This window comes from Vipera berus, assembly GCF_964194415.1.
Source record: "Vipera berus genome assembly, chromosome: Z".
In the NCBI taxonomy this organism is placed as follows: domain Eukaryota; kingdom Metazoa; phylum Chordata; class Lepidosauria; order Squamata; family Viperidae; genus Vipera; species Vipera berus.
In genome coordinates, this window is record NC_138205.1 from 78,961,300 (window position 1) to 78,977,395 (window position 16,096).

Consider the following 16,096-nt stretch of genomic DNA (forward strand, 5'->3'; position numbering starts at 1 on the left):
GACCTCTCCATTGGCTTTTAGTGGCGTGATGATTGGGGTTTCCCATTCACCCCCATCTACGGGCTGTAGTACCCCTTGTTCAACTAGCTTATCCAATTCAGCATCTATCTTGCGTTTAAGAGCAAATGGCACTTTACGAGGTTTAATCCTGACCAGCATTACAGTAGGATCTAGTTTAAATGTTATTGGTGGACCCTTGTAAGTTCCTAGACCTGAGTCAAACACATCTGCAAACTCCTCACACACTGTTGCTAGACTTGCGACTTGCGTCTGGTTGATACCGGTAACTTGGATGCCTAATGCATCAAACCAATCGAGCCCGATCAGGCTCGTTCACTCACCCCCTACAATGTCCAGGTTCCCAGAAAACCCCTTAAATTTGATGGCCAATGTGGCCTCACCTTTGACTGCGACTCTGGCATTCTGGACGTCGGTGAGAATAATGTCAGATGGCCTGAGCTTGGCCCATCTCTTGCTGCGATTGCAGATGAAATGGAATGTATCAAGTGATATAATGGACACGGCTGAGACTGTGTCCAGCTCCATCTTGCAAGGGACCCCTTGCAGCTCAACCTGAAGTCGAAATTTCAGCTTAATGGGGAAGCAAGCTCCCGTGCGGCAAATGCTTCTGTGGCTGGAGCAAAACCCTACACTAAACTGCCCTGGGGCCCTGGTACCTTTCCTGATCGGAATGTCCGACTGGCGGTTCGATTGTCAGTCCTTCTGGCAACCTCTGCAGACAGTTGCGATGTGGCCAGTCTTTCTGCAGGCCCGGCATGTGGCTGTCCGGAACCTACAATCCATGCATTGGTGGTGGCCATCACACCCTGGGCACCTAAGGAAGGGATCTGCCTTGTAAGTCATCCCTTGTTGCTTGTTGCTGATGTTGCTGGTCGTCATGCCTTTGTAGCTTGTCAACTTCTGTGTCGTCGTCGGAGTCTTCAGCGTGTTCGGCATCCTTGTGGTGGACGGTCTCCTCATGCTGTGCTGTTTTGGTGGGCTGCATGGCTCTTACAGCCCTGCCAGTGACTTCGTCTGCCGTGATCTCCTTCAGCGCGTCTGGAAATGACAGAGTCTCTTTGACAAAGAGTTTTGTTGCAACTCTCGATTCCAGAGGACACAGACGAGCCAGTCCCGGAGCCTCTCCTCTACATCAGAGAACTGGCACAGGCATGCAGCCTGCCTCAATGCCACAATGAATTCGGACACTGTCTCACCCGGCTGTTGAACCCTCTGTTCGAACACATGGCGCCAAGCAATTGCCGACAACTTGGGCTGGAAGTGGTCACCAAGCCGTTTCTTCAAGTCCATGAACGTTACGGACTCCAATGTCGTTAGCACAAACAAGTTCTCTGCGATGTTGAACGTGGCTGGGCCGCAAACACACAGGAGCATAGCAGCCTTCAGGCCATCCTTGGTGACTTGGTTGGCGCGGAGGTAGTTCTCGACCCTGGACAGAAATGAAAACCAACTTTCTGGGTGAGCTATGTCTAATTCTTCCAGCTTTCCGACCTTCGGCATTTTGTGTTGGTCTTCACAGCTGGGGTTCGTCGTCTTCTTGTCCTGCTCCTCTGAATGCCCTGGGACTGATCCTCAGGGCTCGTGGTGACTAGCGTGGCTATGCTAGGCCAGGGGTGTCAAACTCAATTTCACTGAGGGCCGCATCAGCATTGCGGTTGCCCTCAAGGGGCCGGGTGGGTATGGCCAGGGTGGGCATGGCCTACTGGGTAGGCGTGGCTAGAGTGCGTATGGCCTACTGGGTGGGCGTGGCCAGCTCTACATCGTTGGCATCAAGGGTGCCTATGGGGGCCTGGGCAGGAGTGGGACAGATCTGAGGGTCTCTGGCAGAAGGAGGGTCTCTGGGCCAGGGCCAAGGCAGTGGGGGCCGTTCCCTCACTGTTTGCAGGATGGCTTTGCGGCCCACATGAAACCACTTCATGGGCCGGATCTGGCCCCCGGGCCTTGTGTTTGACATGTCTGTGCTAGGCCAACCGTGGGGGGAAGAAAATTGTTTTCCCACCAGGCACATTCAGGTCTCACCCCTAGTGACTCTCAGCTCTGTTGAAGGAGCAGGATCCCACCCTCGTCACCAGTGTTGTGTACTGGGTTTGTTGCTTGAGAGAAGAGATGAGGCGAGTGAATTCAGTCAGGAACATTCTTTATTTGCTTTCAGGAACCGAATTGGGAAACAGGGCTGCGAATGCAGCTATTTATACCCTGGCCTCTAGGTGGCGGCCAATAGGTTTAAAGCAACCTATTGCCACCCTGGAAGCAACCAATGGTGGTGCTGGGGATGGGTTGTCTGAGGAGCTGGGAGCCTAGCCAGCTTCCTGCTTAAGTAACCTTCTAGCAATCAAAACCCACGTGATGCACTCAGTAAAGCAAAGCCCAATACATTACAGGATCGGCACTTCTGGCTCACCTGGAAGAGAAAGGAAGAGGAGGGGGCCGGAGACAGGAGAGGCTATAAAAGAAGGCGGTTTGTGCGGGAGAGGGAGAGAAAAAAAAAGATGCAGCCTTGGGAAGAGGAGTCAGCTGGAGCTGCACTGAAGGGAAAAGGAGGAGGGGGTGGAGAGAGGAGAGATCAAACAAGCCTGCTGGGAGCTGATTTACAACTTCTATGACAGCCATCCATGCCGGGCACGCACACAGGTGGCAGCGACAAACAGGCAAGAAACGCAGCAGGGGAGGGGTCACCCTCCATGAGGAATGAAGAAAGGCAGCATCGGCTGGAGGTGAGGCATGGAGGGAGGGAGGGAGGAAGGAGATGACAATAAGAGGGAGGTAAAGTACAGGAGGGAGGGAGGGAAACAGAAAGGAAGGAAGTGTTGGAAGAAAAAGCTGGGGCCTTGCTTTCCAGCCGGGAGGCAATCCCTTTAAGAGAAAAGAAAAAAAAGGATTTTGCCTGAAGCATTCGTTTACTTATGAATGGAGCCATTTGGGGAGGCTGCCTTAGCGGCAGCCAGTACTTACTACATTTATTTTTGTTTTTTCCTTAAGTGCCAGCTGCCAGGTCCTTAATTTTCCTTTCTAGCCAGTAGCTAATTCTTAAAGGGGAATGCACCTTTTAAGTTAGTTCCCTCGGTGGCTTGCCATAACAACAACAATAACAACAACAACAATAATAATATAAAGTTGGAAGGGACCTTGGAGGTCATCTAGTCCAATCCCCTGCTCAGGCAGGAAACCCTATCATTTCAGACAAATGGCTGTCCAGTCTCCTCTTAAAAACTTCCAGTGTTGGAGCATTCACCGCTCCTGAAGGCAAGTTGTTCCACTGCTTAATTGTTCCAACAGTCAGGAAGCTTCTCCTTAGTTCTAGGTTGCTTCTCTCTTGGATTAGTTTCCATCCGTTGTTTCTTGTCCTGCCTTCAGGCATTTTTGGAGAATAGCTTGACTCCCTCTTCTTTATGGCAGCCCCTGAGATATTGGAATACTGCTATCATGTCCCCCCTCGTCCTTCTCTTCATTAAACTAGATATACCCAATTTCAGCAACCATTCTTTATATGTTTTAGCCTCCAGTCTCCTGATCATCTTTTGTTGCTCTTCTCTGTACTCTTTCTAGAGTCTCAACATCTTTTTTACATCATGGTGACCACGATGCAGTAGTGTAAGTGTGGCCTTACCAAGGCATTGTAAAGTGGTATTAACACTTCATCTGATCTTGATTCTATCCCTTTGTTAATGCAGCCTAGCACTGTGTTGGCTTTTTTGGCAGCTGCAGCACACTGCTGGCTCATATTTAAGTGATTGTCCACCAAGACTCCAAAGAATAGCCAACACTCCAGAAGATAGGCTTAAGATACAGAAGGATCTGGACAGACTCGAACACTGGGCACTATCTAACAAAATGAAATTCAATGGTGAAAAAAGTAAGGTTCTACATTTAGGCAGGAAAAATCAAATGCACAGGTATAGTATAGGTGGTACCTTGCTCAATAGTAGCAACTGTGAGAGGGATCTCGGAGTCTTAGTAGACAATCACTTCAATATGAGCCAGCAGTGTGCTGCAGCTGCCAAAAAAGCCAACACAGTGCTAGGCTGCATTAACAGAGGGATAGAATCAAGATCATGTGAAGTACTAATACCACTTTACAATGCTTTGGTAAGGCCGCACCTGGAATACTGCATCCAGTTTTGTTCACCACAATGTAAAAACGATGTCGAGACTCTAGAAAGGGTACAGAGAAGAGCAACAAAGATGATTAGGGAGACAAAGATGATTAGCCGAGGGACATATTCGGAGGGGGGGTGTAGGAATAACAGGCTAGCACCGTTTCACGGTGTGGAGCCTTTCCCCCCCCCCCAGAGAAGTAGCAACGGCAGCGGCAGCGGCCGGGCGGCTTGTAACCTGCCGCCGATCAGCTGGTGCTTTGGATCAGCTGTCGAGCGCTGTGCTGGCTTGAATCGATCGCCTGCTTCCACTTACCTCGGGCGCTGGGGAGCTTCGTTGGACTGAAATGACTTTGGCAGCCTAGGAGCCTGCTGCGGACCCCTGGATGGACTATCTGGCACCTGAACTCAATTGGAGGGCGCCGTTTGCAGCCGCGTAGATCTCTCTACTCCTGACTGTTACTCCTGGCCTTTTCGCTTGTAAAATGGCCGCGGATTCCCGTTTCGGCATGGAGGCTATGGGCGAGACCTTTCTGTCTCCTTCTTTTTCTCAGAGGACGATGGAGATTTGGCTGCTTGAATCTGAACACTTGACATTTTTGACTGAGTTCCCTGCTGCCCTAGGAATGGATTTAGCGTGTTTGGATGGCCTCTGCTTGTTACTTTTCAAGATGGATTGGAGGCTGGAACAGGATTTGGGACATTTTTTTTCCTGTTCCCGTGACCTCCCTATGATGTTCCGGAAGGAGTCTAGGACAGGCCGTGGTGAGAGGGCGGCCCTGGACTGGCTATCAATCCCCTGCTGGTGTGAGAGACTAGCAGGGGGGATTTTTTTGCTCCCCCAGCAATGCTGCCCTTATCCATCCCAGGCTGGATCTCATGGCTAGGTGAGAGGACAGTTATGGACCCTTGTCTGGACCGGCTCAGGTGAGAGCAGAGCCGGACTGGCGGATTGCTGGATGAAGACATGTTCCGGACTTAATGTTTTTACATCTTAACTAACATCTTATCATCTTAATAACATCTGACCCCATTTGTGAACAATGGCTCATACGGACAGTTCTATCTCATGGCTCGAGTACAATACTCTAGATCGGACTTGTACGCCCTCAGGGGGGGTTTTCCCTCCTGGATACGACCTGCTGCCCTTTCTAACATTTCCCTTAATGACGGGCCCAATTGCTGGGACCCTGAGAGGTGGCTGGGCTTAACTAGGGGCCTCTGGTGGAGACGCATTAAGAGGCCCCTGATATATTTTTTAGCTAGGTATTTTAAAGGGTTAGGGATGGGGAGGGACAGTAGGGTGGGGAGGGAATTTTTAATTGGTACCCAGTCTGGGCCTATGAAGGGTCCCGGTGAGATAGGGTTGGGGGCGGAGACTGCTGGTTCTGTGTGTGCTGGGGTGGGGCTGCAAATCCCCACGACGATAGGGAATGGTGGCAGGTGGTTGCACGGAGGGCCATATCAGCATCTGGGATCGTGCCCCCGCTGTCTTCGAGCGGTGGCGCGCTCCGACCCTCCGGTTAGCACCCTCTTGCCCGGGGGTGAGGGTGATCAGGTCCCTGAGCTTAGGCTGGTTTATTTTAATGCCAGATCCGTTGTTAACAAGGCTCCCCTCATTCGTGACTTGATCGAGGAGGAATGCGCGGATCTGGCATGCATTACGGAAACTTGGGTGGGCTCAGAGGGAGGGGTCCCCATGTGCTACACCGGCCGCGGGCTCAGGGCAGGGGTGGAGGGGTGGCGGTGGTTATCAGGGAGACTTTATGTCCGCGGGAGACCACCATTGTCCAGACTGGCGGGAGTGAAACCCTCCTCCTGAGATGTGGCCCTCGGGTTCAGATGGGCTTGTTGCTCACATACCTGGCGCCCAGCTGTGTGGCAACAGCCCTGCCTGAGCTGCTCGACACTCTCTCAGGGCTGGCGGTGGAGTTCCCCAGGCTTATGGTACTGGGTGACTTCAACCTGCCTTCACTGGGAGGGTCGTCTGAGCTGGCTCGGGAGTTCATGGCTTCCATGACAGCCATGGGCCTGACCCAAGTAATTCAGGGCCCGACTCATGCGGGGGGTCACACCCTCGACCTGGTGTTCCTGTCCGGACAGTGGTTCGATGATCTAGGAGTGGGTTCACCGGTCATTGTTCCCCTGTCATGGTCCGACCATTATCTCCTGCGGCTGGTCTTCCGTTATGCTACCCCCCACTGCTGGGCGGCAGAAGCGACCAGGTGGTTCCGCCCCAGGCGCCTAATGGACCCGGAACGGTTCCAGATGGCGCTTGGGTCTATACCCATCGCCCTCACCCACAGCCCAGTTGAGGCCTTGGTTGATGCCTGGGATAAGGCAGCCCCTGAGGCACTTGACTGTGTTGTACCCTTGCGACCCCTGACCCGGCGCAGATCCCGTTGGGCGCCATGGTTTTCTGTGGAGCTCCGGGAGATGAAGCGTCGGAGACGGGGTCTAGAGAGCTGTTGGAGATCCACCCGATCCAAATCTGACCGATTGCAGTTAAGAACCTTTATAAGGTCTTATCTTGCGGCGATGAGGACGGCGAAGGCTAATTACTTCGCTGCCCTTATCGCGTCCGCAGATAATCGCCCGGCCGCCCTGTTTAGGGTGACTCGCTCCCTTCTTAACCAGGAGGTGAGGGAGGATCCCTTGCAGGGATGGGCCGAGGAGTTTAGTCATCATCTGACGGACAAAATCGCTCAGATCCGGGCCGGTTTGGACTCTGACTGGGCAGAGTCTGACGTGGAGGAATCGGACGGTCTTGAGCATGTTATCTGGACTGAGTTCGATCCTGTTTCCCCTGATGATGTGGACAGGATGAGGAGGCTGAGCTCCACCACCTGTTTGTTGGACCCGTGCCCCTCCCGGCTGGTTTATGCGGCTCGGGAGGAGACACGAGGCTGGTTCCAGGCAGTAATAACTGCTTCCTTGAAGGAGGGTGTCTTCCCCGCCTCCCTGAAGGAGGCGGTGGTGAGACCCCTCCTCAAGAAGCCTGCCCTGGACCCAGCTGTTTTAAATAACTATTGTCCGGTCTCCAACCTCCGCTTTCTGGTGAAGGTTGTTGAGAGTGTGGTGGCCCATCAGCTTCCTCTGTTCCTGGATGAAACTGATTATCTGGACCCGTACCAATCGGGTTTCAGGCCTGGGCACAGCACGGAGACGGCATTGGTCGCGCTGGTGAATGATCTCTGGCGGGCTTGGGACAGGGGTTGTTCCTCTGTCCTAGTCCTATTAGACCTCTCAGCGGCTTTCGATACCATCGACCATGGTATCCTACTGCGGCGTCTCAAGGGGTTGGGAGTGGGAGGCACTGTTTTGCGGTGGTTCTCCTCCTATCTCCTGGGCCGCTCGCAGTCGGTGTTGACGGGAGGGCAGAGGTCCGCCCTGAGGCCTCTTGTTTGTGGAGTTCCTCAGGGGTCGGTTCTCTCGCCCCTCCTGTTCAACATCTATATGAAGCCGCTGGGCGAGATCATTTGTGGTTTCGGGGTGGGGTATCATACTGATGATACCCAACTTTTTTTCTCCGCCCCAAACCAACCCAGCGATGCCCTCGCCGTGATGTCCCGTTGCCTGGAAGCGGTCCGGGTCTGGATGGGGAGAAACAGGCTTCGTCTCAATCCTGCCAAGACTGAGTGGCTGTGTATACCGGCATCTCGGGTCAACCAGACTATTCCATCTCTAACAATGGGGGGTGAGGTGTTACTCCCCGTTGATAGGGCTCGCAACTTGGGCGTCCTCCTGGATTCGCAGCTCACTTTTGAAGACCATATAGGAGCCGTGACCAGGGGGGCTTTTGCCGAGGTTCGCCTGGTGTGCCAGTTGTGACCCTACCTGGACCGAGATGCCCTACGCAGTCACTCATGCTCTCATGACCTCCCGTTTAGACTACTGCAACACTCTCTACATGGGGCTGCCCTTGAGGACCACCTGGAGGCTTCAGCTGGTGCAGAATGCAGCCACGCGAGTCATGATGGGGGTTTCCCGATACTCCCATGTAACACCTCTACTCCGCGAGCTGCATTGGCTTCCAGTTGCCCTTCGGGTGAGATTCAAGGTGCTGGTGATGACCTATAAAGCCCTAAATGGCGAGGGTCCGGGATATTTGAGGGAACACCTGCTGCTAGCATCAAGTTCCCTTCGTCCAGTGCGCTCCCACTGGGAGGGTCTCCTCAGGGTGCCGCCGGTTAAAGACTGCCGGCGGGTAACACCCAGGGGTAGGGCCTTCTCAGTGGGTGCGCCTGCCCTGTGGAACCAGCTGCCTGCGGAGCTTAGGACTGCCCCCAACCTCCGTTCATTCCGCCGGGACCTGAAGACCTGGCTCTTCGAGCTCTCTGGCCCAGGCTGAGAGTTTTTTTTAATCTTAATTTTAACTGGGTTTTAATTTTCTCAGGGTTCTATTTAATCTTTTTTAATTTGTTTTAACGTTTGTATTGACTTTCTTTTAAATGCCCTGTAAACCGCCCTGAGTCCTTCGGGAAAGGGCGGTATATAAATCTAAATAAATAAAATAAATAAATAAATAGGGGGCTGGAGGCTAAAACATATAGGGAATGGTTGCTGGAATTGGGTATGTGTAGTTTAACGAAGAGAAGGGTGAGGGGTGACATGATAGCAGTGTTCCAATATCTCAGGAGCTACCACAAAGAAGAGGGAGTCAAGCTATTCTCCAAAGCACCTGAAAGCAGGACAAGAAGCAACGGATGGAAACTAGTCAAGGAGAGAAGCAACCTAGAACTAAGGAGAAACTTCCTGACAGTTAGAACAATTAACCAGTGGAACAACCTGCCTCCAGAGGTGGTGAATGCTCCAACACTGGAGGTTTTTAAGAAGAGACTGGACAGCCATTTGCCTGAAATGGTATAAGGTTTCCTGCCTGAGCAGGGGGTTGGACTAGATGACCTCCAAGGTCCCTTCCAACTTTATTATTGTTATTGTTATTACTATTTTGAAATGTGCTATCCAATTATTAATTATTATTATTATTATTATTATTATTATTATTATTATTATTATTATTATTTATTATTATTATTATTATTATTATTATTATTATTATTATTATTATTATTATTATTATTATTATTATTATCCCTCTCACAATTTTTACTATTGAGCAAGGTACCACCTATACTATACCTGTGCATTTGGTTTTTCTTGCCTAAATGTAAACCTTACTTTTTTCACCATTGAATTTCATTTTTTAGATAGCGCCCAATGTTCAAGTCTGTCAAGATCCTTCTATATCTTAAGCCTATCTTCTGGAGTGTTGGCTATTCCTGCCAGCTTGGTGTCATCTACAAATTTGATGAGTTCCCCATCTATTCCCTCATCCAAATTATTGCTGAAGATGCTGAAGAGCCCGGGGCACCCCACTACATACTTCCCTCCATGTAAATGCAGTTACATTGAGGACCACACACTGATAATGGCCGGTCAGCCTGCTACGAATCCATCTGGTAGTGATGCTGTCTAATCCACATTAAACTTAAACTAAACTTAACAGTTCTGCTCACAACGTATAGATTAGACCCGAGGAGGAAATAGGACAATATTGTTTCAGATCCCAGTGGGCTACTCTTTCAAGTAGCGATGTTAACTATCTAAGTCTAAGGAGGTATAGAGTTGACAGTCAAATAAAACATAAGCAATATCTTCAATGGCTGGGATACAGCAATACATGCACCTCATGGCAGGTGGTAGAAGTGCCCATATTTGACTAATTAAAAATTAGAAACTTTTAAGAGAGTTTTTAACAACGCTATTTCTACACCACCTTCCTGGGTTCTTCTCTACATATCTAAGCAAGTTATGATGTCACTACTTCAGTTAATATTTGTTCTTTAAAAAGTACCAGCACAGCTAGCAAAAAAGCACATATTGTCTCAGAAAGCATTACTCATTTCATCAGTAAATAGCAAATACGAATTAAAAATATTGCAATAAATTACATATTGACAGTTCAAGATACAGAAATTAAAAAATATAAAACAAATTTTTTGAACATTCAAGTAAACCAGAGAGATGGCTGGCACCTAAATTAAGAAAACAGACTGAAAAGAAAATAATAACTAAAAATAACAAAAATTTATATAGATAGTAAAACATTCAAAGACTTTTGGAGGATTATTGCTCTCTATATAAGAAGCATTAAGTTCCACTTCAACTAATGGACTATTTACAAAATCAAAATTCACCTAAACTATTGGCAGAATGAAAGAAAATTATGAAAAATCAAATAGTGATTGAGGTAACAAAAGAAATTTTTTTAAAAAATAAGATAGGTAAAATGCTGGGACCAGATGGTTTACTCAGTGGATTTTGTAAGATCTCTGAGAATATTATTATGCTGAAAAAGTAATGATTAATTCTATTTTACAAGGCAACCCTATTACTGCTTCATGGAAGGAAGCTTACATTGCCTTTTAAGGAAGAGCAGGATTTAACTTCAATGAAAAATTATAAATTAATTTCTTTTTTAAATAATGGCTATAAATTTTTCACATCCATCTTAGCTGAAAGACTAAAAAAGTAAAGCTTATCCAAGGCAGTGTTAGTAGAAATATGATCCATTTATGAGCTGGGACTAAAGAATGCAAAGATTGGAAATTTCAAATTCCACGCAGACTTGCAAGAAAAAAGACAATTAAAAGGATAGTATAGAAAATAAGCTGCTTCAGTGTTTGTAACGCATGAGATTTCAGAATACATTCTTCTTAAAACTAAACAAAGTATTCTAATATAAATTGTTCTAATAATTACTTTAATCTCTTTGGGAATTCAATATAATGTTCCGCAAAGCTGGCACCTAAATTACACACTATTTGCAATGAGCTGTTGAGTGCAACAAATTACAGTAGAGGCATTCACTTAAATCATAGGTTAATAACAAAAAAAATCTTATCCAAGTTAAACATTAACTGGCTTAGAGACAGCTAATTTCTACAGTAATGTAACATACAGCTCTAGAAGAATGCATTAGTCAATCATATTTCCCACTTAAAAGCATGCTGGAAAGAAGTAAGACCTGCAGGTGGAAAAAAGACCTGGAGGTCCTTAAAAAGCAGTGTGGAATAAATGGGAAGACAGAACACATAAAACACCCTTCCTAGCAATTTCACCGCAATCACTGTGGGGTTTTTTACACTGGAGTAGACTCCCCACTCCTTCAAGTCTGATATACTAGGAAAAAATTGTTTCAGGGCTCTTGCTTTCAGAGAATTAAAGCTTCAAAAATATTGTCTAATGCCTTAATCATTATACCAAACTGAATCTCTTTAAATATAATTGTTTGGCTTTCTTTCCTTGGGTTCAAGAGAAAGGAAAACAAATTAAGTATACAATTTTAACAATTATCTATATAACCTTCTTTGCAGGGGCAAGTAGTTCCAAATCCACATCCTGGGGAAAAAGGGCTACGTTTTTAAAATCCAGAGAATGTTTGGAAGTGACTCTGAAAAATGCCATGCTGATTCATAATATAATTGTGTCACAGTTCTATAATCATGTGAATCTTTAATCATATGAGAAGGAAGGTTTCTGGAAGAGTGGGTTCATTAACCTCTTCCATGGATTACAACTTCTTTAGTAATTAATGGCAATAAGTTAGCATATTTCTCTTTTATATGTAAGCTTTCCATTTAACCAAAACAAATGTTGTGTTAACCCTTTATTTTTCTTGTTTAAATAAAAATATTACATAATTACAAAAAAAACCTTCATTAATTTTTCAATAATTTTCTATATAAACACTTAAAGCTGGAAAGAAGAAAAAGTATTTTACTTTTGGAGTATTTTAAAAGTCAAAAATTGTTCAAATTTTTTAGATAGTTCTTGGATTCCATCAGTCCATTGAAGCTCCCTCAAACATTGCCACAAATCAATACAAGACAAGACAAGATAAAACTAGACAATTCATCATGTACCATGTTGAGGGACAAATGAATCTCTCCTAAACTTTTCTTCATAATCCATTTAAAATATTATTGGCTCATCTGACCGCTCACTGGTGTTCTTGGAAAGTGGTAGTTAGCTTCCTCCCCATTTGTCTTATCACAGGGGCAATCCACACAAGGTATCTGGTAGATTACATTGGGAGTATTTCCCACCGCCAAGCAATCGTTACAATTCATAATTTGTCCTTGTATGATAGCTTCTGGGTGGTGTCCCACTTGCAGATCTCAGAAGTACGTTCTACAGTTTCCAAAATATTTTTGATGAATGGCAGAGTGTGTCATGTAGTTGGTCTTGTACCTTGTTTCTTCCATTTTCTCCCCACTGTGTTGCACAGACATCTTCTAACAAATGCTTATTATTCATATAGGTACCTGCTCTCCATTTGTTTAGCTTTCTGAGTATTGCAGTGGAGTCCTACCTTGCCATAGAGTGTTCTGATGCAACTCTTTAGTAAAGGTAAAGGTTCCCCCTCGCACATGCATGCTAGTCGATTCCAAGTCTAGGGGCCGGTGCTCATCTCTGTTTCAAAGCCGAAGAGCCAGCGTTTGTCCAAGGACATCTCTGTGGTCATGTGGCCGGCATGACTAGACGCCAAAGGCGCACAGAACGCTGTTACCTTCCCACTGTAGTGGTCCCTATTTTTCTACTTGCATTTTTACATGCTTTCGAACTGCTAGGTTGGCAGAAGCTGGGACGAGTAACAGGCGCTCACTCTGCTATGCGGCACTCGGGATTTGACCCACCAAACTGCCAATCTTCTGATCGACAAGCTCAGCATCCTAACCCACTGAGCCACCACATCCCTTTTTGATGCAACTCTTTAGGTGTAACAATAATTACTGTTGAAATTCAGAATGCATGGAGTGGTCGCCTTGCGATAAACTGCTTTCTAGGCTTCCATCTTGTTTGTTGACAAGCACATCTAAAAATGGTAACTGTTTACCTGTTTTTTCTCTATTGTGAACTGTATGTCCGGGAAGATGAAGTTCAGTAAGGCAGGGGTCCCCAACCTATGGACCACGGCCCAGGCTGTGAGCTCTTGGCTAGTGGGCTGTGGAAATGGCTGGCTGGCTGGTGTGTGCATGTGTGGACCTATTCTCCAAACATCACTTCTGCCGATCAGCTATTAAATTATATTTACCTTGATAGTCCTCCCATTTAGAGCTGAACAGCTGCTAGACTGAACGCCTTTACCCAATTTTGATACTTGTCTGAACTCAAACTCAGCCAAATTATTTTCAGAGGAGCCATGCTTTAACTCTATTATTCTTTACTGCCTTTCTTACAATTGCAATTTATTATTTTGTAACATCTTTTTATATACCCACTTACATCCCACGGCCTTCTTTCTTTCTGATAATCTCATGGAGAACAGTTGATGGACATCCATAGATTCCATTTCCCTATCCATGGCTTCTTTCCATTTTTCTCATTGTTTTCGGTAAGGACATCATTTCTTGATAACTGCAAGGTTCATAACGTACATTACATACTCTAACCTCACTTGCCTTGTATCTATCAGTAGGTACTCCTTTATTAATTCGTTCCAACCTGCTTGGTTAGCAACTGTTCCTGTGCCTCTGTGTCTTCACTTTTCATGTCAGGTCTCTCTTCCTTTATGTTTACAGTTTCTAACCTGCTATCCATTTTCTCTGATGATGGGTCTTCTGTAGTTTCTCCTCCCTGAGATCTATTACTATGTGATGGAATAAAAACCTCTGTGTTGGCATGTACTCTATCCCAATTAGTGTGCTGTGCAAAGCTGGCAGAACGTGAAATCACAACTTTCTGAGTTCCCTCAGTAAACCTATATTCCTTGGATCCTGGCTCATGTCCTATAAACCTCAGTTTTCAGGTCTTTTTCTGATCCTTCCATCTAGTGCTCTTAGGATTATGGACCCAGTCATAACTACCAACAGTTCTTAGGTGAGCCAATGAGGGTTTCTTACCGTATAACAAAAAATATGGAGTTTCGTTCAAAGCAGAACTCCATAATCTATTTATTAAATAGTTAGCCATTTTTATAGCTTCTCCCCAGTACCCTCTACTCATGCCTGCATCTGCAAGTAGTGAGTCCTTCATTGTCTGTATTAAGCCATTTCTCCTTTCAGGTACTTCGTTTTCAGCTGGTGTATATGGGTTTGTTCATCTGTGTCCAATACCTAGACTCCTAAGCCAACGTTGAAAATTGTCAGACATAAATTCTGCTCCCGTCTGTCTGCAATTGGCATACTTTACCGCCATATCTGCATTCCACAAATGTCACCCATTGTTTAAATTGTTGCAATACCTCTGTTTTGTGTTTGAGTAAACAACAAAATCCATATTTGGTATAATATCTACAATTACCAGAGCATACCTTGCTCCCCCAATAGATGTTGCCATAGGATCTATTAAGCCAGCATGTACTAACTGTAAAACTTTTTCTTAAGGTTTTCTTGCTTACAGGATAAACCCTAGATTTTGACTCTTTACACATGGCACAATCCAGGTACACATCACAGTTCTTCACTTTTAGTGCTTCCGCTATTTCTGGCATTTTATGTATCATCTAAAGCTGGCATGATCTAATCTCCTACACTTTCGATGCACACAGTTATCGTGTGTGGGTGTGTTTGTCAGAATACTTGCAAACATTCTTCTGTTCTCTTAATAAGTATAAACCATTCTGTCCAATGCCCCGTACACAAATCCTCCCATCTTTCTTGATAGTATATTGCCCTCTAGCAAACATTACTTCATATCCCTCGTTATATAGACATGCAACATTTAGTAAATTATGGTCTATGTCTGGCACATGTAACACCTTTTTCAATGTTACCTCTAGTTCAGGTAGATGGACATTTCCTTCCCCTTTAACTGTTGACCGTTGTCCATTAGCCAGGCTGACAAAATCCTGGTTAGTTGGTCTTAAACCAATAAATGCATGTGGGTTTGCTACAACATGCTGGCTTGCCCCACTGTCTAGTAGCCACTTGTTGAGTGCGTTTTGTTGCTGCCAGGGTAAATACTGTTGGAAAGTTGGTACCCAGTATTATTGCTATGCTAGAAACAGTACTAGAAAGAGATTTACATTCCATGGTGATTGAATACGAAGCTCTAAATGTTATCATCTGGTATGTGTCAGTTCTCTGTGGGCGTTCTCTGTGGGCGCGCCAGACCTATGGAACCACTTGCCGGTTGAGCTCCGGATGGCCCCCAACCTTCGCTCCTTCCGACGCGATCTAAAAACCTATCTATTTGAACAATCCGGCCTGGTCTGATGGGCTTGGGGTTGGGTTTGGTTTTAACATAGTTTTTAATTATTGTATTATATTGGGCATAATTATTTAATTTTTAAAAAAACTTTTGTATTTTGTATTTCGATATTTATTGCCCTGTACACCGCCCTGAGTCCTTCGGGAGAAGGGCGGTATAAAAATTTAATAAATAAATAAAATAAATAAATAAATAACATCCCATCTTTGGTTGGTTGCGTAGTTCTATATCCTTGTCTTGCTGTACCTGTTTTTCCTTTCTGGACAGCATATTTGGAGATGTTTTATAGAACCACACGTGCAGCAACGTTTTATAGTGCAAATGGTCTCAGCTCCTCTTTTTTCTTTCTTTGATGATGCTGTCATAGGTCTGGTTTGGGCATTTTCTCTTCCCTTTCCTTGGTGCCTTTCCAACCATTTCTGTTCTTCCTCCAGTAACCGGCCAGTTAAATATGTCATAGTTAAATCCTGTTCATTCATGGATTCTAAACTTGTTACAAGAACATCCCATGAATTGTCCAATGAACTGAGCACAACATATACTTTGTGTGCCTCAGTAAAGGTCATTCCTCTTTCTTCTAACTCCAGGAATGTTTTTCTCATGTCTTGCAAATGCTTAGACATTCTTTCTCCCTGTATAAGTTGTGCTTTATAGTCTCCTTGTCAACATTACTTTGTTGCCCACAGTCTCTCTTACATACATATTGCGCAAAGCCTCCAAGCACTCTTTTGCAGATTGGAGACCTCTTACATGTATCAATTGGT